The sequence below is a fragment of the Camelus bactrianus genome, chromosome 2 (assembly GCF_048773025.1).
Source record: "Camelus bactrianus isolate YW-2024 breed Bactrian camel chromosome 2, ASM4877302v1, whole genome shotgun sequence".
Lineage (NCBI taxonomy): Eukaryota > Metazoa > Chordata > Mammalia > Artiodactyla > Camelidae > Camelus > Camelus bactrianus.
The window spans coordinates 479,609-506,891 of NC_133540.1; the positions used below are offsets into that span (position 1 = coordinate 479,609).

Here is a 27,283-nt window from a genome sequence, read left to right on the forward strand (position 1 = left end):
CATTGACATAGTGATTTCAATTCCTTTGGATATATTCCCAGCATTGGACTTGCTGGATCATATGGAAGTTTTAATTTTAAATTTTGGGAGAACTTCCTTACTCTTTTCCAGAGTGATGGCACCAATTTAAATTCCCACCAACGTTGCACAAGTTTCCCTTTTCTTCGCACCACCACCATCACTTGTTATCTCTTGTATTTTGATGACATCCACCCTGACAGGTCTGAGGGGATATCTCATTGTGGTTTTGATTTGCATTTCCCTGATGGTGAGTGATGTTGAGCACCTTTTCATGTACCTGTTAGACATCTGTGTGCCTTCTTTGGAAAAATGTCTATTCAGTTCCTCTGCCCACTTTTTAAATCAGATTGCTTGTTTTTTGCTGTTGAATTGTAAGAGTTCTCTATATGTTTTGGGTGTTAACCCCTTATCAGATATATAGTCTGAAAGTACTTTCTCCCCTTCTGTCTGTAACCCTAACCTCTGCTTTCTGGATGACAGGGGTCTAGGCACTTGGGAATCTCTGCTTCTCACGTGTTTCCAATGGTGGGTGGGTGAGGGCTGTGTTCTGATAAAACTGTGCACAACCGTGGGTCACTACACCTTCTTTTAGAAGGTGGGCTCAGAAGACTGCAGTGTGGGCAGGGAATATTTCCCTGAAGTCTTCATTTGGATGGTCATGTGCCCTGGAACTCACATCTTCTAGCCTGAATGAGATGGGGCAATTTGCAAAGGGAGGACCTTGCAGCTAAGACACTGACCAGGTGCTCTTGTGTCTTGTTGGAAGGACCTGGAAACAGAGTTGTGTGCAACAGGGACTCCTCCAGGTCACAAGGCTCAGTTCAGACTTCTGGGATGCAGAGACATGCTCTGAGCCACTGTCACTGAGGAGGGAAGGGCCTCAGGCAGGATGGAGGAGTTGCTGGATTTCACTTGCCCTGTTTGTCAAGTATCAGCTCTGGTGATGTGTGGCACATGGGCTTAGCTTTGGGCATGTAATAGGAGAGGTTCCTGGGGAAGGGCTGGGTATTTCCTCTGATTGAGGTCCTACTGTGTGCCAAGCACAGCAGTCCTCTGAGACAGGGCTGGATAGCCAGGTACAGAGAGGTCAGGGAGTTTCCAGGTCACACAACATTATGGGCATCATTAGGTTCTGATGCAGACCTGACGCCCAGCCCACATTCTCTCTCCTTTCCCAGGACCGTCATGATCCCACATTTCAGAATCCCCCAGAGAGGCCCAGGTATGGGGACTGATGGGGGCACTGAGGGCCAGTTCCTCTGAGCACTGCTTTCCCAGAAGGCTCAAGGGGTTGACTGTATGCACTGCTGGACACCCAGGCCTGGGCCCAGGCAAGCCACACGTCAAGGCCTGAATCAATGATTGTTGAGTGAATACCTGGATCCCTGCATGTACATGCATGTTGCCCCCGTTTCCTCATCTCCACAGCTGGCTACCCGGCCAACACCTCATGTCATCAGGCCTCTGCCAGGGACAGTCAAGGGGACCAGAGCTGCTCATCTGGGGACAGGGAGCCTCAGGGTCGCTGTGTCTGTCCCAAGCATCTCCTGGGCCAATTCACAGGGAAGCCCAGCCAGCTTCCAGGAACAGCAATCAGGTCCCAATCCCAGGGGTGTAGAGTAGGTCTTGAGGGGTGTTTCCTGAGACTGACTTTGTGTATGAAAGGGTCCTGGGGGTCAGGCTGCTTTCAACCTCCATTCCAGGCCCACACCCCTGCTGGCAGCATGGAGCTACTCATAAAGGACACAGGCCGTGGGGCCAAGGCTATAGCAGGGCTCTGCTCCCTCTCTATGGCTCAGTGTCCTCATCTGTAACAGAGAACTAGTAACAGGGACATGGGAGGGCTCACTAAGACCATGCTTTGTAGCTTTGGTTGGACACTGCCCTCTCTCTGCTCAGTGCCCTTCTCTGTAATAGAGAACTAGTAACATTTTTCTTAGCCCCTTTTGGCCCCATTTTTCTGAGTCTCTTTCCACATTGGGCCCAGAGCTTTCACAGAGATCACAGACTTGGGAGGTAATCAGAGTGTGGTCACAGCTCTAGTGGTCCCAATTGAGGCCAGAGGAGCTTCAGGAGGGGTGGGAATCCAGAAGTGCTTCATTGAGGAGGTGAGATCTGAGCTGTGTCCCCAAGGATGAGCTGTCATTCAGCTGAGGCCTGGCACTGAGCAGGACCCATGTACATGGTGAATGAGGGTGTGAATGAATGAATGGGCACCCCTCTAACAGAGAGTAAGGGGGGAAGTCCCCCAGGCCAAAGCAGGAAACACAGGGCACCCTGGGGTAGCAGAGGGCGGGGCTGCAGTGTGATGCCTGCCTCACCCTTTATGGGTGTCTTGCCCCCACTTTAGCCTATTTTCTGGTGGATTGGGAGCTCTTGCCTCTCCTCTGCTCCAGGATCTTGCTTTTCATTCCCAGCAACACCAGCCTGTGTCACCTCAGTGTCCCCAAGTGGACCTGGAATTGTCTTGTGGGAGATTGTGAAGAGGGATTTGCTGTGCAGCCCAAGACTGAATTGGGAGGGAGAGGATAATAGGGACCTCCAGAGGGGATCATGTGCTGGGGGAAATCGGAGGGGTGGGGAAGGCAGACACTCAGGGCTGAAGGATCCTGCTAGTGGTGGCTCCTTCACAAGGGGCTTCACAGGGAGGAAGCATTCATGGGGTAAAGGCAGAGCTCAGTTTGGGGCTCTCTGACATGGAACAGCTCATCACAGAGACGTCCAGAGGCGCTGGATGTAGGGAACGAAGGTGCCACTGATGTCAGGGTCAGAGCCTGAGACCCAGATGAGGTGGGGCGGTGGTGCAGGGGAAGGGGCTTGAGGATGTCAAGATGTTCATTCATTGGGGTCCTCAGGGTGGGGAACTTCATGTTCATTTCACAGCCACCTGGTGCCTGACAGAGCTATGCTTAGGGAGCTCACTGAGTAGACACGTGCTGACAACCTAGATTGTCCTGTTTCCACATAAAGTCCCTGGTGTGAAGCCAGCTGGCACTCTTTAGAGTCATACACCCTCACCCCTGGGCTCTCTGTGTGCCTAGAGCCCAGTGGCACTTTACCTCCCACTCCACACTGCAGGACCCTTTGCACACCTGCATTTCCACAAGCTATAAAACATCTTCTCTTGCTGTGTGTTTACCCTATGTAAACTCATTGCCCCAGGAAGAGAGGCCTCACATCCTGCCCTTATCAAAGTGGTAAAGCCTGTTGTTCAGAGAAGCCCCTGTCAGATCTCACAACCAACCAGGTACCTGTGCATGAATTGATCATGCATCCCCCTCCTCCTTGTGTGCACAGCACACCCCCAATAACAGACCCTACACACTCAACCTTGGCGCTCGTGTAGGCACCTCTTGCCTGTGTGGCCTGATGTTGCCTATAGCAGTGTCCCTATTAAACTTTCCTAGACCCTTCTCAGACGTGGGTAGTTCTTTACCAACCCAAGTAACTAGCCCGCAATTGTGCCCACAACACCTGAAACAGAATTGGCTAAATTATGCAGATTGATGATGCAGGTTAATTTGCTATAAAGTTGAAATCTAGGTTTACAATTAAAAGCAACATACATATTCAAGGCAGGACTAAGAACTCACATGGATAACTAAGACCCTCCAAGCGCATCCCACTGTGGCCTCAGGGCCTTTGTGCTGGCTGATCTTTCAGCCAGGAACTGTCTCCCTCTGCTTCTTAAACACCTCCAGGAATCTGCTCAAATGTCCTCCCTGACCTTATTTTTCTCCATGGAACATATCACCTCCGGATATTGTGTATATTTTACTTAATTTTCTCTGTGTCCCCCACCAGGCTGTCTGCTGCATGAGAATGGAGACATGCCTGCTTCACTACCTGCTGTGCCCGGTATCTGGAACCCGCCCAGCACACAGTAGGACCTCAGCGAATATGTGAAGTGTCTGTGATCACTGTAGGCCACAGAGAAAAGTCTTCCCAGCAGTGATGGTAAGAGTCTTTCATTCTCTACTTACTGAGCCCTACTGTGTGCTGGATATTGACCTGGGTGGGAGGCATGCAGTGGGTGAGACACAGTGAGCACACAACATGTTAGGAGGGACACGTGCTCTGGAGAGCACACAGGGTTGGGGGAATTCAGGAGTGCCGGTGTGAAGGAGAAGAGGGCCAGGTGGAGACAGTGGTGGCAGGGGAGACAGAGATGTGGGGCCATGGTCATGCAGGGCTTGATGGCTCCCGTGAGGGCTTTCCCTCTAGGCAGCGGAAACATGACTGGGTGCGGAGCAGGGGCCCGAGTCCTGAATGCTATGCAGGAAATGGAGCAGGTGTCTGCTGGGGAGATATGCTTGGAGGAGGCTGTCCCTTTAGACTGTGCAGGCAGGGAAGGCTCCTTTGAGGATGTGACTTCTGAGCTGAACCATTGTATGGACCACCTTTCCACCTTCTGTAGACTGGACGCTTTCATTTGCCCTGCAGGACAATGCAGGATATGACCTGTTCTCAGTCAACTGGACTTGGCCTCCTGCCTCCATTGTGTGCCCTCCCGCCCCAGAAGGAGTCCTTCTAGATCTAACCCGCTACCTCCTCCACTGGACATGGACTCACACTGAGCCACTGTCCAACTGACCAACTCACCCAGAGTCAAGTCCAGACACTTGGGGGAGACCCTCCACCCCAGAAAGCAAATCCCAATCCTGCCTATGAAATTGGCAAATCCTATGGCTTTGGACACTGAGTTCAACCTCAAGGCCCCCTGGAAATCTCAGACCTGATGCATGATGGCTCTGACTGAGCCCCACACGTGCTCGATTGGTAAAATAACCAATTGGTCCCTGAATCTCCAGATGCATTGGATGTGGCCATGGGACATTTCGATAAACACAAACTCGCACGCCAGATTGGTTGGTTTCTCATTTGTAACCCAGGCCGGTTTGCTCTCTTGATAGGACCAACCACAATCCAATACACCCTCCAGATCACTGAGATTCAGTGTGTGCCATTATCCACAACCATATCCCTCATCTTGCCCAGCTTCTGCTAGCTCAAATTTGGCCACTCGTATCTTGGTCTGGGAATCAACTGTGGGGATATTTTGTGCTGATTTCTTTGAGTTTTGTCACCCAAGCATCTGCTGTGCCCTCTTCTAACACGCAGCGCAGTGCTTTCAATCCCTTGTTTCCTGACCACCTGAGAGTGTGTGTCCAAGTAAACGAGAGTTTCACCTTGGCTGCTCCTTCACCAGAGGTCAGGTCCTGCACTAATTTCCATTCTCTACATTTCTTTCTGCTCCTTCCAGGTTTTGTGAGGCCTCTTCCTGTCTTTGTAAGTAAGAGACCACTCTTCACCAAGTGTCCCAAGCCAAGGGTTTGTTGAGTCCATATATATCTTTCTGAGCACATGTCAGTGAATGAGCGAAATTTGCACCAGTACTCTGCCAAATGGACATCAATAAATCAACATTTCACAGACATAACTCACAGAAATGTGATTCTTGTTTAGCTCAATTTTCTGTACAGACATGGTGGGACGGTTTGTCTGAAAACTCCATTATTGACATTGCGTTGATACCTCAGTGGCAGTCTTTCAAATGGTTAATGGAATTGATTTACATATTTTGGGAGTTGTATCAAAATGAAGTTAACTTTCGAAACATACTGAATCTAGCCCCAAAGCACATTTGTCATTTTCTGGTACTAATATGTCAGCTCAAAATAAAAATAGAAAGAATGTAAAATAGCAGTCCCAAGTGTTGAAGGGGACAGGTGAAAGCTTTATTATTTATGCATTCAACAACAGGAACAATGAGCTAAATATAGGAACCATGAAATAACCCCAACCCTGGGTTTCCCTTGTTGATGTGCTGCCCTTTCCTCCCAATGACACGTAATTGTCAATGATGGCTAGTAAAGGGGCAACTTTTCTCTCGAGGTAAACACAAGGAAACACAAATAACATATTTACACATAGGCTTGGTTCAAATAGCACCTAGAAGCATTATATCTATGAGAAATCTGCTGCAGCTTTGCTAGACTATGGAGAACCAGGTGCTCTTCTATCAACCATGAGAATATATACTCATCCGATCACGTTTGATAAAGCAATTTAACCCATCCAAGACTGCACCCCCATGATATCCTGCACCCGGAACTTGACTGAAGGGAAAAGACAATCCACAAAACATGTGTCCATTCATGTCTATGGTGACTTTTACAGATCATTTCAATAACTGACTTATAAGATTTACCTATACTCTCTTGAAAAACTGAGGCTTAGTACATATTCAAGTTCAGTCAAAGATTCCCCTCACTTACCACTCTCCCTTCACCCCAAAGTAGACAGAACCGCAGCATTTGCTGAATCTAGGGGAAGGTCATCATTTCGCGGTGTGATCTAAGTATTCAATTGCAATCTGTTTTACTCGAGAGTAGTTGACCATGGAGGAGTTCACTGTTGTTCACAGAATGTGAAGGTATTTGAACTCTGATTCTAGAAGCGGCTTGCTCTGCTCCTAATGGCTTCATTGCAGCTCACGTGCTGATGCCTTAAAATGGATGCCTGTGTTGGGGAGGGAAGAGAAAGTGCTTGATAGCTAGACCCCACCCTGGGCGAAGGCTTACCTGGGCTTGGTGCATGGTGGTATTAGTGTTTTGAAATTTTCCCTTGGGACGTGTGGATTCTCACGACCTGTTCCAAGAACATGAGCGCTTTTATGATCTCTGCCATCTCTTCTATTTTAGACGTCCAGAATCTTGGACCCGTTCTTGGAGAAGTGAACTGAGAACTTTTCAAGTGCACGTTGCCCCTCCACAGTTTTCTGCCAGTATCAGTGAGGCTCAATATGTCTCATGAATATCTTCCGAGCCTAGTATTCTGTAAAGAATTCTCCATACCACTAATCTCCAGTGTAGCAGAACAGCAATCATCAAAGTGTTCACATCTCCCCTCAATCCGTGCATCCAGCTTTTCTGCCAACTTCTCTTCGTGTCTCCCTTAAAGTTGACTTCTACAGGACTGGACATGTGTCAAACTAACTCGGAGTCTCACCAGTAAGCTGAGGACAGGCAGAACTTCCACTGTCTGACCTTTCAGTTTCTGGAAACTGACCCGTGAACTCAGGCCATTGGGCAGCAGCAGTATCTTGCTCTTACACAGCTTCCCGAACAAGAGACATATCCCAAGCTTCAGAGAGGGCGGCAGCCCCTCCATGACACTGATCCACCCACCGTGTTCTGCCCAGTTACCTTGGATCCACCAGCCACAACAAGCCACGCGGGACACACCAGCATTCCACCTGGATTTCAACTGGTAACTGCCATCCCCAATGGTTGCTGCATCTTGTCAGTGTTCGGGGAGGGGCTGCATCCATCCAGAGTTTCCTAAGGTATGTGTGTTTCTCTCCATTTGTGTCCCATGTTTCTTATTTTCCATTCCTCTTTTCTTATGTGCAGTTTTCTATATAAAGTAGAAACGGAGGAAGTACGTCCATGTTAAGTTTATGGATTCACATGTCTATAAACTTTCTAACAGTTAACAGTACCCAAAGACTCACTACAGTAATCTTATATTTGTGTCATATACATTCACCGAGAATGCATATCTCTCTGTTGCTTTTCTGCTGAAAAACCCACACTCTCAGAACTTGGATTCGTTTGTTTCATTGGGGCTGAATTTCCTAGAAACGAAACCAGTCCCATTATACAATTTACTGTCTGTCTTTTTTACTCTTTTAAGATTTGGCAGAGCTACTTGTCTTTATTATAGGAATATGCCATTTATTCTCCTCGTAGTATTCAATATGCCATTCATTCATCCTAATGGAAGGCTTGTATTTCTATATCACGGACTATGGATCTATTTTATTCAAAATAGTCATTTGGGTTAGGTCACAATGTGCTCTTATGTATCAATATTTATTAAGATTTATGCACTCGTGTGTTTTCTTAATACAAGGGTGTTGTTTATATGCATTCAGCCAAACTGTGTCAAAGCGTGCTGAATGATCCTTGACATCACTTTTAGTATTTTCTTTTGAATTTTCTTGGTTTCTGCGGATATATGTCACTCAACCGTACGCTTTTGGTGATTGTTTGTTTGCTTTTTTGTTGTTTGTTTGTTTTGCAAACACATTATGCAATGTATCACTCCATTTGATGAAAATAGTCATATATAGTGATTAAGATACAAAATTGCTGAACATCACCTATGTTTCCTGCTACCTTCTCCCATCCATAGGATTTTGACGTCCTCTTTGCCTACTTCTCTTTTATTCTTTGCAACTTATATTGTATCTCCTGCATTTCCAATGATGGTTTTCTTATTTCCAGATCATCTTTCTAGTTTTCTATTCAGGGTAGAATTCACAATCTTTCTTTTATGATAAATTTTGAAGTTCTGAGATCTTTTAAAATTGGCCAGTCTGTGAAATTGTCTACATCGGCCAGTATTGTAAATGGCAGTCTTGTGGCATAGGCTGCACTAGACTGCAGCTTTTTCTCATTCAGAAATTTGTCTGTGTCTTGTCAATGCTAACTGTCCTGCAATGAATCTGTCGAGATATCAGCTGAAACCCCTCTGGAGGTTCTGTTGTGACTAAGTTGCTTTTACCTAGGTGCATTTAAAATCACTCGGTGGATCATGAATTTGATGATTTGAAAGATAAAACAGCTGCTTGTAGGTCTTTTGGGATTCCGCCTTCTTTGGACGCTTTGTGCCTCATCATTTCTTATACATGATTGTTTCTTGCTTTTCAGCAAGTTTCAGTCTGATATTTTTACAAATACATTTTCAGATATTTTTTTATATACATATCATGCTTTTCCTTCTTGGAATCCTATGAATCCTAGCTTTGCATGCTTTGTCTTATCCAGGATTCAGCAGAATTTTTTGCATTGGTTTTCATTTGCTTTTCTATGTCATCTTCTGATCAGGGTATTTCTGTTCTCCTGTCTTCGCAGTCACTCACGAGTCCCTCTGCATTATCTAGTCCGCTTAGGACTGACTTTATCTGCCCTATTATCCCATCCATCGAGTTTTCTGATTTATTTGTCTTGTATATAGATGTTCTCTTCCCTTTTTCTTGTATTCTGCCTTTTGAAATTCTAAGACAATACTGTTCTTCAGTGCTTCTCTCACCAACCTTTTCAAGGCTTGCTCTGGAATTGTTTCAGAGTCTAATTCTTTAAACCATTTTCTGGAACCTTCAATCCCTTTTGGAGTGAAAATGGTACTTCCTGTCTCTTTTACTATAGTTTTGTAACTCTACTGGTCAAGTATTTTCAGGTATATAATGTAGACTTGCTGGGCTTGTTTAAGTGAAAATTTTAGTCTCTTGGGTGTATGCAATTCCATGATATTTCTGTGAGGACAATATTTCCTAGACAGTGATGCAATGTTATTTTTCTGTGTGTGTAGTGTGGTATATCTCTAATTGCTGGTGTTGCAGTGGTTGTCATGTACAAAACCTACTCTTGTCGTTTAGTAGAACTTAATTTTTATTACGATTATATCACAGCTCTGAACGTGCATGGACCCTCTCCCTTGTGGAAACGAAGCTTCTATAAGGTTTCTGCTTGGCAGGCTGCTGTATGTCAATTTGGAGTGTTTCCAAAACACCATTGTGACAGTGCAATTGTCCTTTTTATTGCAGTGGTATGTCCCAATAGTACAAGGTCTTCCCAGAGCTTCTTTGTCTACAGAAACACCAGTGGAAACATATCTAAGGATGTCATGCATCAGGGACTGCTGCAATGATCCCACAGCCCCACCTTGATGTCCTCGTTGCCGTAACATGTCAGTGCCATCCCAAATGTAGCATCTGCCTTTGGGAGATAAAGCTGAATTAAACGCTTCATCTTCTCAAGCAGCGGACAGGAACCACTCATCTTTGTCCTCTCATTCTGGTGGCATGGGATCATGAAGACTACTACAGAGCTGACCTGCATCCACTGCCTCTTACCAAATCCTAATCCCAGTCCTAGCTATGAATATGGAAGATCCTATGGTACTGGACACCAATTTCAACCTCAAGGACCCGTAGATCATTGAAACCAGATGAATGATATCTCTCATTGAGCCCCACACTTGTTCGATTTGCAAAATTCCAAATTGGTTCCTTGGACTACAGATGCTGTGGATGTGGCCATGGGATATTTCAGTAAAGTCAAACTCGCCCGCCAGTTTGGTTGCTTTCTCATTGGGATCCCAGGCCGGTTTGCTCTCTTGATAGGACAAACCACAATCCAATACACCCTCCAGATCGCTGAGATTCAGTGTGTGCCATCATCCTTAGCCCTGTCCCTAATCTTGCACAGCTCCTGCTAGCTCAAATTTGGCAGCTCATATCTTGGTCTGGGAATCAACTCAGGGGTTATTTTGTACGATTTCTTTGAGTTCTGTCAGCCAAGCATCTGCTGTGCCCTCTGCTAACACTCAGTGCAGCACTTTCAAACTCTAGTGTCCTGTCCGCTTGAGTGTTTGCGACCCAGTAAAGCAGAGATTCACCTTAGCTTCTACCTCACCAGAGGTCAGGTCCTGCACTAATTTCCAATCTCAACATTTCTTCCTGCTCCTTCCAGGTTTTGTGAGGCCTCTTTCTGTCTTTACAAGTAAGAGACCACTCTTAGCCATGTTCCTTAGCAAAGGGCTGGGTGAGTCAATAATTATATTGCTCTGTATATGGCAGCGAGTGTGCGAAATTTGCACTGGAACTCTGCCAAATGGACATAGACAAATCAACATTTTTCATTATAACTCACAGAAAAGTGATTCTTCTTTAGCTCTATTATCCGTACCGCCATGGTGGGAGGGTTTTTCTGAAAACACCAGTATTGACATTGTGTTGATTCCTCAGTTACAGTCTTTCACATGGTTAATGGAATTGATTTACATATTTTGGGATTTGTATGAAAATGAAGTTAATTTTCAAAACATACTAAAACTAACCCGAATCCAGTCTAGTCATATTCAGGTACCAGTTTGTCAGCTCTAAGAGGAAAATAGACAGAAAAATGTAAAATACCAGTCCAAAGTGTTGAAGGGAACAGGTGAAACCTTTACTGTTGATGCCTTCAACAACAGGAAACATGAAATAAATATTGGAACCATGAAATAACCCCCACCCTGGGTTCCCCTTGTTGATGTGCTGCCCTTTCCCCCAATGACACATACTTGCCAATGTTGGTGATTAAAGGGGCAACTTTTCTCTCTAGGAAAACACAAGGAAACACAAACAACATATTGACATGTAGGCTTGCTTCCAATAGTACCCAGAGGCATCATAGCTATGAGAACACTGCTGCATCTTTGCTAGTCTATGGAGAACAAGGTGCTCTTCTATCAACCATGAGAATACTTAATCATCCGATCATGTTTGGTAAAGCAATTTAACCCATCCAAGACTGCAACCCCATGATATCCTGCACCCGGGACTTGACTGAAGTGAAAGGAAAATCAACACAATATGTGTCCCTACATGTCTATGGTGACTTTTACAGTTCATTTCAATAACTGACTTATAATTGTTACCTATACTGTCTTGGAAAACTGAGGCCTACTAAATATTCAAATTCAGTCAAATATTCCCCTCACTTACCACACTCCCTTCACCCCAAAGTAGACAAACACACAGCATTTGCTGAATCTAGTGGAAGGTCATCATTTCATTGTGTGACCTAAGAATTCATTTCCAATCTGTTTTAGTCGAGAGTAGTTGACCATGGAGGATTTCACTGCTGTGCACAGAATGTGAAGGTGTTTGAACACTGATCCTAGGAGGGGCTTGCTCTGCTCCTAATGTCTTCATTGCAGCTCAGGTGCTGATGCTTTAAAATGGATGCCTGAGTTGTGGGGAGGGAAGAGAATGTGCTTGATATCTAGGCCCAACCCTGGGAGAAGGCTTACCAGGGCTTTGTGCATGGTGGTCTTATTGGTTTGTTATTGCCCCTTGGGACGTGTGGATTCTCACCACCTGTTCCAAGAACATGAGCGCTTTTTTGATCTCTGCCATCTCTTCTGTTTTAGACGTCCAGAATCTTGGACCCATTCTTGGAGCAGTGAATTGAGAACTTTCCTCAAGTGCACGTTGTCCCTCCACAGTTTTCTGCCAGTATCAGTGAGGCTCAATATGTCTCATGAATGACTTTCGAGCCTAGCATTCTGTACATTCTCCATACCACTAATCTCCAGTGTAGCAGAACAACAATCATCAAAGTGTTCGCATCTCCCCTCAATCCGTGCATCCAGCTTTTCTGCCAACTTCCCTTCGTGTCTCCCATAAAGTTGACTTCAACAGGACTGGGCATGTCTCAAAGTAACTCGGAGTCTCACCAGTAAGCTGAATACAGGCAGAACTTCCACTGTCTGACCTTTCAGGTTCTGGAAACTGACCCGTGAATTCAGGCCTTTGGGCAGCAGCACTATCTCGAACTTACACAGCTTCCCTATCAGGACACATAACCCAACCTTCAGAGGGCTGCACCCCTCCATGACACTGATCTACCCACATGGTTCACCTACTTATTTTGGATCCACCAGCCACAACATGCCACGCGGTAAACAAGTTTCCACCTGGAATTCAACCGGTAACTGCCATCCCCAATGGTTGCAACTTCTTGTCAGTGTTGGGGGAGGGGCTGTATCAGATGAGACTTTCCTAAGTTAAGTGTGTTTCTCTCCATTAGTGTCCCATGGATCTTATTTTCCATTCCTCTTTCCTTATGTTCCTTTCTGTATAAGTAGTACAAACGGAGGAATTATGTCCATGTTAAGTTTGTATATTCACATGTCTTTAAACATTCTAACAGTTAACAGTACCCAAAGACACACTACAGGAATCTTATGTTTGCATCATATCTATTCAGCCAGAATGCATATCTTTCTGTTGCTTTTCTGCTGAATCACCCACGCTTTCAGACTATGGATCCATTTGCTTCATGGGGGCTGCATTTCCTAGAAACGAATCCAATCCCAATATCCACTTTTCTGTCTGTCTCTTTTACTCTTAGTACGGTTTTGCAGAGCTACTTGTCTTTGTTATAGGCATATGCCATTTAATCTGTTCGTAGGGTTGAATATGCCATTCATTCTTCCTGATGGAAGGCTTGTAAGTCTATATCACGGACTATGGATTCATTTTATTGAAAATAGTCATCTGGGTTAGGTCACGATATGCTCTTATGAATCAATATTTATGAATATTAGTGCACGCATCTGTTTTCTAAATACAAGTGTGTTGTGTAGATGCATGCAGCGAAACTCTGTCAAAGCATGCTGAATGATCCTTGACATCACTTTGAGTATTTTGTTTTGAATTTTCTTGGTTCCGTCGGATATATGTCAGTCAACCGTATGCTTTTGGTGTTTGTTTGTTTGTTTTTTGTTTGTTTGTTTTTCAAACACATTATGCCATGTATCCCTCCGTTTGTTTAAGAGAGACATATAAGCTGATTCACATAGTGAAGTGCTGAAAATCACCTATCTTTTCCTGCTTCCCTCTCCCATCTTTAGGATTTTGACTTCCTCTTTGCCTTCTTGTTTATTCTTTGCAAGTCATTGCAATTCTTGCATTTCCAGTGATGATTTTCTTATTTCCAGATAATCTTGCTTGTTTTGTATTCAAGGGAGAATTCGCAATCTTTCTTTTAGGATAAACTTCAAACTGCTGATTTCTTTTACGATTGACCAGTCTGTGAAATTCTATACATTGTCCAGAATTGTAAAGTGCAGTCTTGTGGCATAGGCTACACTAGACTGCAGCTTTTTCTCATTCAGAATTTGGTCTGTGTCTTGTCCCTGCTTCCTTTCCTGCAATGAATCTGTCGAGATATCAGCTGAAATCCCTCTGGAGGTTCTGTTGTGACTAAGTAGCTTTACTCTAAGTGCATTCAAAGTCACTCGCTTGATCATGAACTTTGATGATTTGAATGATAATACAGCTGCTTGTAAGTCTATTGGGATTCCGCCTTCTTTGGATGCTCCGTGCTTCCTGGTTTCTTATAGATGATTGTTGCTTGGCTTTCAGCATGTTTCAGTCTGATTTTTTTCGAATAGCTTTTCAGAGCTTTTTTCCTTTTTTCTTTTTTCTTTGATTATCTTGCTTTTTCATCTGGGAATCCTATATGTCGTAGCCCTGCATCCTTTGTCTTTTCCTAGGTTTCAACAGCAATGTTTGCATTGGTTTTAATTTGATTTTCTATGTCATCTTTTTACTGACGTTTTTCTGTTCTCGTGTCTTCTCAAACACTTCAAGTCCCTCTTCATTATCTAGTCTGCCAAATCCTTTCTTTAGCCGTTCTATTATGTCACCCATCAAATTTCTTTTTTTAACTTTTTATTGATTCATAATCATTTTACAATTTTGTTTCATATTCCAGTGTAGAGCAGTTTTTCTTTTATGCATGAGCATATATACATTCATTGTCTCTTATCTTCATTTTCAGCCAGCACAAAATCTTGTATATATTTCCCTGTGATACACAGTACAGTCTTGGATATATTTTCTGCATTTTGCTATCCCAGTCCTTTCCCACCCTCATTCCGTTTGACCAGAAGTTTGTATTCTATGTCTTTGATTCTGTCTCTGTTTATATACATGGCATTATGTTGTCGGACTTATGTCTGAATAGTATTCCATTTTATAAATATACCATATCTCCTTTATCCAGTCATCTGTTGATGGATGTTTAGGCTCTTTCCATGTCTTGGCTATTGTAAATAGTTCTGCTATGAACATTGGGGTGCAAGTGTCATTTTGAAGTAGGGTTCCTTCTGTATATATGCCCAGGTGTGGTATCCTGGGTCATATGTTAGGTCTATTCCTAATCTTTTTAGGAATCTGCATGCTGTTTTCCGCAGTGGCTGCACCAAACTGCCTTCTCTCCAGCAGTGTATGAGGGTTCCCTTTTCTCCACAGCCTCTCCAGCATTTGTCATTTTTGGACTTTTGAGTGATGGCCATTCTGACTTGTTTGAGCTGATACCTCATTTTACTTTTGATTTGCATTTCTCTGATAATTAGTGATATTGAGTATTTTTTCATGTGCCTATTGATCATTTGCATGTCTTCCTTGGAGAATTGCTTATTTGGGTCTTCTGCCCATTTTGGTTTGGGTTGTTTGCTTTTATTCTTATTAAATTGTGTGAGCTGCTTATATATTCTGGAGATCAAGCATTTGTCAATTTCATTTGCAAAAAAAATTATTTCCCATTCCCTAGCTTGTCGTTTTGTTTTACTTATGGTTTGTTTTGCTGTGCAGAAGCTTGTAAATTTTATTAGGTCCCATTTGTTTATTCTTTAATTTATTTATAATGCTTGGGTTGACTGTTCTAGGAGAATATTTTTGAGATGTATGTCAGATAGTGTTTTGCCTATATTTTCCTCTAGGAGGTTTGTTATATCATGTGTTATGTTTAAGTCTTTGATTCATTTTGAGTTTATTTTTGTGTATTGTGTAAGGGAGTGTTCTAGCTTTATTGCTTTACGTGCTGCTGTCCAGTTTTACCAATACCGTATGCTGAAGAGACTCTCTTGATTCCATTGAATATTCTTGCCTCGTTTGTTGAAGATTAGTAGACCAAAAGTTTGTGGGTTCATTTCAGGGCTCTCTATTCTGTTCCAATGCTCCATGTATCTGTTTTTGTACCAATACCATGCTATCTTGATTAGTGTAGCTCTGTAGTATTGTCTGAAGTCTGGGAAAGTTATTGCTCCAGCCTCTTTTCTTTTTCTTCAGTAATGCTTTGGCAATTCTAGGTCTTTTGTGGTTCCATATAATTTCTTCTTTGAATTTAATAGATACAGAAAAAGCGTTTGATAAAATTCAATGCCAATTTATGATAAAAATTCTCACCAAAGTGGGCTTATAGGGAACATATCTCAACATAATAAAAGCTGTTTATGACAAATCTATAGCCAGCATAAAATTCAATGGTGAAATGCTGAAAACCTTCCTACTAAAATCTTGGAAAAGGCAATGTTGTCCACTCTCACCATTTCTGTTCAACATAATCTTGGAAGTCCTAGCCACTGCACTCAGGCATGAAAAAGAAATAAAAGAGATCCAAATTGGAAAAGCAGAAGGAGATAAAGATCCCAGTGCTATACAGAAGAAATTTGTTTTTTTAATCCAGTTTTTATATATTGTGGCCCAAATTTGCAAATCACAAACTCCCAAATTTATCCCTTCCTACTCGCTTTCCCCCAGTAACCATAAGAATATTTACTATGCTTGCAAGTCTGTTTCTACTTTGTAGATTAGTTCAGTACTTTCTTCCTTTTCTTTCATTTTTAGATTTCACATATAAGTGATACCATATTTTTTCTTTCTCTTTCTGGCTTACTTCACTTATAATGATGATCTCTAGATCCATCCATGTTATGATTTTATTCTTTTTTATGGCTGAATAGTATTCCATTGTATAAATATAACACCGCTTCTTTATAGTGTCATATGTCAATGGACATTTAAGTTGTTTCCATGTCTTGACTATTGTATATTGTGCTGCTATGGACATTGGGGTGCATGTATCTTTTCAATTTAGAGTTCCCTCTGGATATGTGCCCAGGAGTGGGATTACTAGATCATATGCTTGGTGCAGCCATTATGGAAAACAGTATGGAGGTGTCTCAAAAAACTAAAAATAGACTTATTGCATGATCCACTCCTGGGCATATCTATTTCTGAATGATCTGAGTATAATTTATAGAAATCATGTCTCAAATTCAGTGACTATTTTTTAAAGATTTTCTCTTATGCAATCACAATATATTTATCAAAATCAGGATACTTAATACTGATTCAGTATTATTATGTATGCCACAGTTCATATTCAAATTGCACCAGCTGTTCTAATCATGTCCTACTTAATAATTTTTTTCTTGGTCCAAGTGCAATCCAGATATTTGTGGGAAGGTTTTCGGTTTTTCACCATTGAGTATTGTGCTGACTGTAGGTTTGTCAAAAATAGCTTTTATTAAACAAGAATATGTAAATTTTATTATGATTTGTTCTACTTCTGTGAAATATGTCCTGGGTAAATTGATAGGGATCACCTTAAATCTGTAGATTGCCTTGGGTATAATGCCATTTCAACAATATTGATTCTTCCAATCCAGGAGCATGGGATATCTTTCCACTTTTTTAAAGTCTTATTTAATTTCCTTCATCAGTGTTTTATAGTTTTCTGTGTAGAAGTCTTTCATTTCCTTGGTTAGATTTACTCCTAGGTATTTTATTACTTTGGGAGCTATTTTAAAGGAGATTGAAACTTTACATTCTTTTTCTGTTGATTCATCATTAGTGTAAAGAAATGAAATTTATTTTTGAATGCTAATCTTGTAACCTGCTACCTTGCTGAATTCTGTGATTATTTCTACTAGTTTTTGGGTTTTCTATATTTAACATCATGTCATCTGCATATAGTGACACTTTTACCTCTTTTTTCCAGTTTGGATCCCTTTTATTTCTCTCTTGCCTGATTGCTGTGGCTAGGACTTTCAAGACTATGTTGAATAGGACTGTTGATAGTGGGTAACCGTGTCTTATTCCAGGTTTTAGTGGGAAGATTTTGAGTTTTTCACCATTGAGTACTATGCTGGCTGTAGGATGTGTAGACGTATTTTTGATTTAGCGTTCCCTTTGGATAATTGCCCAGGAGTGGGATTGCTGCATCATAAGTTATTTGTATTTTTAGTCTTTTTAGGAATCTCCATTCTGTTTTCCACAATGGCTGCACCAAACTGCATTGACATCAACAGTGTATTAGGGTGCTCTTTTCTCCACACCCCCTCCAGCATTTTTCATTTGTGGACTTTTGAATGATGGCCATTCTGACTAGTGTGAGATAATATCTCATTGTAGTTTTGATTTACATTTCTCTGATAATTAGTGATATTAAGCATTTTTTTTCATGAGCCTATAGGGTATTTATATGTGTTCATTGGAGAATTGCTTGTTTAGGTCTTCTGATCATTTTGGGATTGGGTTGTTTGTTTTTCTTATTAAGTCATATGAGCTCTTTATATATTCTGGAGACCAAGCCATTGTCAGTTTCATCTTTTGCAAATATTTTCTCCCATTCCATAAGTTACCGATTTGTTTTGTTTATGGTTTCCTTTGCTGTACAAAAGATTGTAAGTTAATTATATCCCACTTGCTTAGTTTTGATTTTATTTCTATTGTTTAGGTAGACTGCCCTAGTAGAACATTGTTGAGATGTATGTGAGATAATATTTTGCCTATGATTTCTTCTAGGAAGTTTACTGTGTCTTGTCTTATGTTTTAGTCTTTAATCCATTTTACATTTATTTTTGTGTATGGTGTAATGGAGTATTCTAACTTCATTGATTTACATGATGCTCTCCAGTTTCTCCAACACCATTTGCTGAAGAGACTCTGTTTATTCCATTGTATGTTCTTGCCACTTTTGTTGAAGATTAATTGACCAAAATTTTCTGGGTTTACTTCTGGGCTTTCTATCCTGTTCCATTGATCCATATTTCTGTTTTTGTACTAATACTATGCTGTTTTGATTACTGTAGCTTGTAGTATTTTCTGAAATCTGAGAGGGTTATTTCCCTAGCCTTATTCTTTTTCTTCAGCAATGCCTTGGCAATTTTGTGTCTTTTGTGTTTCCATATAAAATTTAATATGATTTGTTCTATTTCTCTGCAGTATGTCCTAGGTAATTTAATACACGTTGCATTAAATCTGTAAATTGCCTTGGGCAGGTGCACGGGATATCTTTCCATTTTTTCAGGTTTACTTTAATCTCCTTAATCAGTTTCATTGTTCTTCATTTATAACAATTTCACCTCCTTGATTAAATTTATTATTAGATATTTTATTACTTTGGGTGCTATTTTAAAAGGGAGTGTTTCTTTACATTCTTTTCCTGATTATTCATTATTTGTATAAAGAAATGCAACCGGTTTTTGTCCATTAACCTTGTATCTGCTACCTTGCCAAATTCTTTTATTAGTTTTAGTTTTGTGTGAAACTTTCAAATTTTTCTGTATTCAGTATCATGTCATCTGCATATAGTCACAATTTTACCTCTTCCTTTTCCTATTTGGATCCTTTTTATTTCTTTTTTCTTACCTGATTGCTGTGGCTAGGGATTCAAAGACTATATTGAATACAAGTGGTGAGAGTGACAACCTTGTCCTTTATGAAGATTATACTGTATAGCACAGGGAAATATATACAAGATCTTGTGGAAGCTCACAGCAAAAAACAATGTGACAATGAATACATGTATGTTCATGTATAACTAAAAAATTGTGCTCTACACTGGAATGTGACACAACATTGTAAAATGACTATAACTCAATTTTTAAAAGTTAAAAAAAAAGCTTTTATTATGTTGAGCTATGTTCCCTCCATAACCACTTTGGTAATGTGTTTTATCATAAATTAGTGTTGAATTTTATCAAATGATTTTTCTGCATCTATTGAGATGATTGTGTGTGTGTGTGTGTGTGTGTGTGTGTGTGTGTGTGTGTGTGTGTTTTCTCTTGTTGTGATGCATTACATTGATTGATTCATGTATGGTGCAGCATCCTTGTGTTCCTGGGATGAATCCAAATTGATCATGGTGTATGATCTCTTTTATGTGCTGTTGGACTCTGCTAATATTTTGGTGAGGAGTTTTGCATCTATGATCACCAGTGGTATTAGTATGTATTGTTGTTTTTTGGTAGTAACTTTGTTTTTGGTATCAGGCTAACGGTGGCTTCATAGAATGAGTTTGGGGGTACTCTCTCTTTTTCAGTCTACTGGAAGTGTTCAAGAAGGATTGTTATGAGTTCTTTGTATGTTTGGTCAAATTCCTCAGTGAAGCCTTCTGGTCCTGGAATTTTGTTTCTAGGTAAGCCTTTATTTCTAATTCAATTTGATTTCTCCTGATTGGTTTGTTCAAGTGGTCAAGTTTTCTTCATTCAGTCTTGGTGGACTCTATGTTTCCAGAAACTTGTCCATTTCTTCTAGGTTATCCATTTTGTGTCCTTATAGTTGTTCATAGTATTCTCATATTACATTGTGTATTTTGTGGTATTGTTTGTAATTTCTCCATTTTCCTTTCTTATTTTGTTTATTTCTGCTCTCTCTTTTCTCTTCTTCATGAGCTTGGCCAGAGATCTGTCAATTTTGTTTACTCTTTCAGAAAACCAGCTGTTGGTTTGATTGATTTTTTCCATTGTTTTTTAATCTTTATTTATTTCCTCCATGATCTTTCTTATTTTCTTTCTTCTGCTGACTTGCTTTTGTTTGCTCTTGGTTTTAGCTAGTAGGTTAGAATTTTTATTTGAGATTGTTCTTCTTTTTTGAGGAAGTCCTGTATTATTATGAGCTTCCCTCCTAGGACTGCTTTTCCTGCAAAGCATAGATTCTCTGTGGTTATGACTAGTAAAACTTTAAATAGATGTTTTCCAAGAGCAGTTTTATGTTCACATCAAAACTGAGAGGAAGGTACAGAGATTGCCCATATGCCCTGTCCCCATACTTGCACAGCCTTCCCTATTAGGCCACTTTGGTGGGGGATGTTTCTATCTGTTACTGTTGATGAACCAATAATGACACATCTTTATCACCTGAAGCTCATGGTTTTTATTAAGTTTCACTCTTGGTGTGCATTCTGTGGATTTGGACAAATGTGTAATGACATACATCCATTATTATAGTATCAAGTGGAGTATTTTCACCAGCTTCAAAATATTCATTGCTTGCCTATTCAGTTCTCCCACCCAAAATCCCTGGCAACCACCAATCTTTTTACTGTTCATATGGTTTTGCCTTTTCTAGGATGTCACATAGTTGAAATCATACAATATGTAGCCTTTTCCAATTGGCTTCTTTCACTTAGTAATAGGCATTCAAAAAAAAAAAAAAGAAAAAGAAACAGGAATTCAAATTTCTTCCATGTCTTTTCATACCTTGATGGCTCATTTGTTTTTAGGATAGAGTATTATTCTATTGTCCAGCTGTACCACAGTTTATTTACCCATTACCTAATGAAGAGCATCCTGGTTGCTTCCAAGATTTGGATATGATGGGTAAAGCTGCTCTAAACATCTATATATTGTTTTTTGTGTGGACATAAGTTTTCAACTCCTTCTGGTAAATACCAAGGAGTGCAACTGCTGGATTATATTGTGCATGAGTGTTTAGCCTTTTAAGAAGTTGACAAACTGTCTTCCACAGATTCCCTACCATCTTGCATTCCCATCAGCAGTGAATAAGAAGTGCTATAGATCCACATCCTCACCAGGGCTTGGTGTTGTCTGTGTCCTGAATTTGGGGTGTTCTAATATTTTTGTTTCCATTTGCCTAACAACATATTATGTGGAATATTTTTTGATATGCTTATTTGCCCTCTGTGTATTTTCTTTGGTGAGATGTCTGTTAATGACTTTTGGCTACATTTAATCAGGTATTTTTGTTTCACTGTTGAGTTTTAATTGTTTTGTGTATATTGAAGATAACAGTCCTTTATCAGATGTGCTTTTTGAAAAGATTTTCTCCAAGTAAGTGTCTTCTCTGTCATTCTCTTGGCATTATCATTTCTCCAGCAAGTTTTTAAATTCAGTTATACTTTTCAACTTCATGTTTTCCATTCCTTTTTTTTAAAGTAAGTTCTCTCATATTATTTTCTATTAGATGAAACATTTGCATATCTTCCTTTAAAATTTTTATCATGATTTTTTGTTCTTATAAGAGTTAAATGTCTAAAATTATATCTATAATATCTAATATCTGTGCTCAGATATTGAAAAATAACATTCATTTGATTTGTACTTTTATTCTCCTTTAGTATGGAACAATTTTCAGCATTTCTTTTCTTTCATGATCTTATGATTTTTCAAGAACATATATCATTAATTTTATAGTGTCCATTTTATATTTTTCTGATATTGCCTCATGACTAGTTCCATGTCATGTATTCTTAGCAGGAGCACAACAGGCATCAGTGATGCTATGTTCTTCCCAAGGTGTTATTTTAGATGGCAAAAGATATCAATTTTTCCATTTATGGGTGATGGCTAAGTTCATCAATTCACTAGGTGGTGTCTATTAGGTTTCTTCCCTACAAAGTTCTTTTTTCCTTTGTGACTAACCAGTAACTTGAGATTATGTAAATATTCTGTTCTTCATCAAGATTTCACCCACTGTTTTTAGCATCTATTAATTTGAGATTATGTAAATATTCTGAGATTATGTAAATACTCTGTTCTTTTTTTAATACTTATTCAATTTCATTTCTAGTGATCAGTTTGTTCTAGTGGTCAATTTCTTCTTGATTCAGTCTTTGTGGACTGTATATTCCAGAAACTTGTCCATTTCTTCAAGGTTATTCATTTATTTTCCATAAAGTTGTTCACAGTATTCTCATATGATATTTTGAATTTCTGTGGTTTTGGTTGTAATTTCTCAATTTTCCTATCTTATTTTAATTATTTGTGCTCTGTCTTTTCTCTTCTTTGTGAGCTAGGCCTGAGGCTTGTCAGTTTTATTTACTCTTTCAAGAAACCATCTCTTCATTTGATTGACTTTTTCTATTGTTTTTTTAAATCTCTATTTTATTTATTTCCTCCCTTATCTTTATTGTTTTCTTCCTTCTGCTGACTTTAGGTTTTGTTTGCTCTTCTTTTTCTAATTCTTTTAGTTGGTTGGTTAGGTTGCTTATTTCAGATTGTTTATCTTTTTTGAGGAAGGCCTTTATTGCTATGAACTTTCTTCTTAGGACTGCTTTTGCTGCATCCCATAGATTTTGTGTGGTTGTGATTTTTGTCATTTGTCTCAAAGTATTTTTTTAATATCTTCTTTGAATTTAACATTGACCCATTGGTTTCTTAGTATCATGTTATTTAATCATCATCCTGTCATTTTTTTCTCCTACGTTTTGCTGTAGTTGATTTCTAGTTTCATGGCATTGTGTTTAGAAAAAAATGCCAAAAATAATTACTATCTTCCTAAAATTGTTGAGTCTTCTTTTGTGCCCAAGTGCATGACCAATCCTAGAAAGTGTTCCATGTGCACTGGAAAGAATGTATATTGTAATTTTTGGGGATGTAATATTCTGAAAATATCAACCAAGCCTAATTGTTCTATTCTATCATTTAGTTGCTGTTTTGCCTTTATCTTTCTGTCAGGAAAACCTGTCAAGTGATGTGAATGGGGTGTTAAAATCTCCTACTATGATTGTGTTCCCATAGATTTCTCTCTTTATATTTGTTAGTATTCACTTTATGTATTTAGGTTCTATGTTTTGTTCTTGTATGTTAACATGTATACTATCCTCATCTTGCATTTTGCCTTCAATCATTATATAGTGCCCTGCTTATCATTATTTATGGTTTTAGTTTTTAAGTTATTTTGTCTGTAATCAGTATTGCTACTCCTACTTTGTTTTTTTTTTTCCATTTGCATGGAATATCATTTTCAATCCTCTCATTCTCACTCTATGTCTCTTCTTCTCCCTAAAGTGTGTATCTTGTATACAGCATACTGCATGTTCTTGTTTTATTTTCCAATATACCACTCTGGCTTTTGATTGGAGCATTTAGTCCATTGACATATACAGAAATCATTGATAGACTTGTATTTATTGCCATTTTGAACTTAGTTTTGCAGTTGATTTGGTATTTCCTCTTTGTTTTTTTTTTTCTTTTTCTTTTTGTGGTTTGATAATTTTCCTTGTATTATCTCTGTTTTATTTTGTGTGTGTCTCTGTTGTTAATATTTGTCATGTGGTTACTCTTTTATATATATACTAACCCATTACTGTATCTGTTTGTTTTAAAGAGATAGTGATATAAGTTCAAACCATCCTGCCAAAAACAAAAAGAAAAAGAAAAAGAAAAGAAAAATACTCAATTTTCTTGCTCCCTTCTCCCACTCTTAATGATTTAGACGTCTCTCTTACAATTTCTTGTTTATCCTGTTGTTATTCATTGTAGTTATCATCTTTCCAATTATGTTCTTTTTCCTTTCAGTAGAAACCTGGCCATCCTGATTATAATATGTCTTGGTGTGGTTATGTTTGGTTTCTTCTTGTTTTGGACCCTCTGTGCTTCCTGTACTTGGATATCTGATTGCTTCTTTAGGTTTGGGGAGTTTTCAGTTATTTTTTTCTTTAAATGCCTTTTCAATCCCTTTTGCTCTTTCTTCTCCTTCTGGGACCCCAAATATGCATACATTGACACACTTTATATTATACCATATATCACTTATATTGTTTTCATTGATTTTTTTTCTCTCTCTCTGCTGTTCTGATTGGATGATTTTGTTTTCCTGTCTTCTAAGTCACTTATTCATTCCTCTGCATTATCTAGCCCACTAGCTCTCATTTCAAAAAATGGGTTTTCCAATTTTATGTGGCTCCTCTTTATAGTGTTAATTTCTTTTTTGACATATTCTCTGTCTCTAAGCACAATTTGTTTCATTTCCTTCTGTACTGTGATCAGTCATTTTTTGAAATAATGATGTAGTAGACTAACAAATTCTGTTTTATTGATTATTCTTTCAGGGAATTTCTATTGTTATTTTAATTGGGAGTGATTTTTTGCTTCTTTACTTTTCTTATCTTTCTCTGGCACTATGGATTATAAAGTATCAGTTATCTACTCTGGTCCTGAAAGGTTTTATTTATTCATTTATTTATCTGAAGTGGATGCAGAAATAAAACTATAAAAGAGAACTGTAAAATAAAAAAATTGAAAACAGTGTATAATCAATAACAGAAGAACAAAACAAATAAAAATCAAGTTGAAATCAATTTAAAATTAATAAAAATATTTTAAAGAAAAATTTTAAGTTATTAATGAATAAAATATTTTAAAAAAGTAAAAATTATAGAAAATATGGATATATTTCTCTATAGACTGTTCCCTTATAATTTTGTTGAGAGTTCTTTCTTACTCACAGGTAGTTGCCAAGTCTTCCTTCCTTCCTTTTTGCCTGTTATTATTTTGGTTGGGGATGTGGCCAGTGTTCTGGTGGCAAGAGCATGCCCTGGCTATTTACTGGGCCCTCCTTTTTGTTCTGTTGTTGTCACCGACACTATCCTTACCCTGCTGCCTGAATTCCTCTCACTGGTTCTAGAGGCCCACCAGTCATGTCCCTGGCTCAGGGAAACTGGCCTCACTAGCCCTTGTCCCTGCTCTGTGCCAAATATCTTCTTCTTATTCATTTGTCTTAGAAGCACGAGTCCACAGAGGCACCTTTGCAGAAAGATTAACTCTGCCTGGGGCTGTAAACAAATCTCAGTCTCACCTATGAGGTTGCCGAACCCTAGGTATAGCTTCAGGTTTCAACCCCACTTTCATGTGGGAGCTGCACACTGGAGAATATGGTTGTTGTTAAGCCCTGCCTCTCTTCTCCCAAGGATACACAAATAATGGTGCCATGGGTCTGCAGAGACAAATGCTACAGTGCCCCTCTCCCTAGGGCACACCTGCAGTGTAGTTTTGTGTGTGTGTGTGTGTGTGTATTTTATAAGGGACCCAGGCTTTTCTGATCTGTATATCCCCCTAGCTATGGCACACAGCTCATTGAAGTCCCACAAGCTTGCTTCTGTACATTTGGCCCATGTCCTTTTCCTGGATTGGGCAGCCTGTCCTGTCCCAACCCTGCTGGTTGATGTCTATGCCTGGGGATTACAGGGATCCTTTGTGCCCACTAAACTTAGTTCTGTCAGTCAAAGGCCATACCATCCAGATCCAAGCCTTGGAAGTTCCCCCTCAATCCCACTGACCTCTCCTTTCGAGTGAATGAGACCCAGCAAATGAAGGCTATTTCTTTTTTGTCACTCTCTCCCTGCAGGAACGTTTCCCCACTATTTTCCTTTCTCTTCCTTTTTTTTTTTTTTTTTCCTTTTCTCCTACTCGATTGGCAATGTATTTGGTCTTTTGAAGAAGGCAATGTTCTGTCAAAGTTCAGCAATTGTTCTGTTTGGGTGGGTGGGTTCATGGATATCAGTCTTGGTGTATTTGTGGGAGATGGTGAGCTACAAGTGTCCTTCTACTCCACCATCTTTGCCCTTCTCCTCTGCTTATTTTCTATTTAGAGTAAACTTATCATTATTTACTTTAGCATAGGCTTAGTATTGCTGAATTCTTTTAGTTTATGCTTGTCTATGAAATTCTTTCTCTTTCTATTCTAAAGTACAGCCTTACTGCATAAATTATCCTAGGTTGCAGCTTTCTCTCTTTCAGAAATTTTAATATATATTGCCACTCCCTTCTGGCCAGCAGTGTTGGTGAAGGGAAACCAACAGATAGCCTTATGGGGTTTTTCTTATAACTAACAATTCATTTTTCTCTTGCAGCCTTTAGTATCATTTCTTTATCTTTAACTTTCACCATCTTAATTTTAATATGTCTTGGTGTAAGTCTATTTGGGTTCTTCTTCTTGAGTACTCTCTGTGCTTCCTGTACTTAGATATTTGATTGCTTCTTTAGGTTTGGGATATTCTCAGTCATGATTTCTTCAAATACCTTTTCAATCTCTTTTGCTTTTTCTTCTCCTTCTGTGACCACTCTTATACATAGGTTGGAATGTTATATATTATCCCATAGATCCCTTATATTGCTTTCATTGTTCTTTTTTTTTTTTTTTCTTCCTGCATTTCTGTCTGCTGTTCTTATTGGGTGACTTCTCCTATCATGTCTTCTAAGTCACTTATTCATTCTTCTGCATTGTCTAGTCTGCTTTTGACTGCCTATAGCTTGGCTCTTTTCATAGCCATTGAGTATTATGTTTTTAATTATCGCCCCTTTATAGTTTCAATTTCCTTTTCATAATGTTCTCTCTCTATATTTATAGTCTCTTTTATTTCTTTCAGTGCTTTCATCCCTCCAGTTTTGAAGTCATGATCTAGTAGACTACTCAGATGTATTTCATTGACTGTTCTTTCTGGGGATTTCTATTGTTCTTTTAATTGAGAATCATTCCCCTCCTTCATTTTACTTATATCTCTCTGGCACTATGGATTATGAAGTATCAGTTATCTTCTCTGGCCTTCAAGGGATTTTTTTTTTTTTGAAGAGGATGTGTTCCTGTGTAGACTGCACACCCCTAATAATTTTTTCACTAGGTCTGTTTTTACTATGGATGGTAGCCATGTCTTTCTTCCATGTGTGTTATCTGTTTTCCTTTTGATTAGGGATGTGGCTGGTGTTGTGGTGACCAGAGCCTTCTCTGGTTTTTTAGTGTGGTCTCCTTTTTGTTCTGTGGTTGTCATATCTCTGTCAGGGACTGAGTCTGTTTCCTTTTTGTTGGGAGTGAGGCTTCCAGACCTGGTTC

The 27,283-nt window shown here is 39.7% G+C and overlaps 1 long non-coding RNA gene across 2 annotated transcripts in view; it reads right to left on the reverse strand.

Moving 5' to 3' along the window:
* Positions 1-5,737: 5,737 nt before the first annotated feature.
* LOC141579448 (uncharacterized) overlaps positions 5,738-27,283 on the reverse strand; it is a 44,002-nt gene continuing 22,456 nt past the window's right edge. For both annotated transcript variants that reach the window (XR_012510900.1, XR_012510899.1), the window contains exon 3: positions 5,738-7,440. This is a non-coding gene — a long non-coding RNA (uncharacterized LOC141579448). The remainder of the gene's footprint in view (positions 7,441-27,283) is intronic.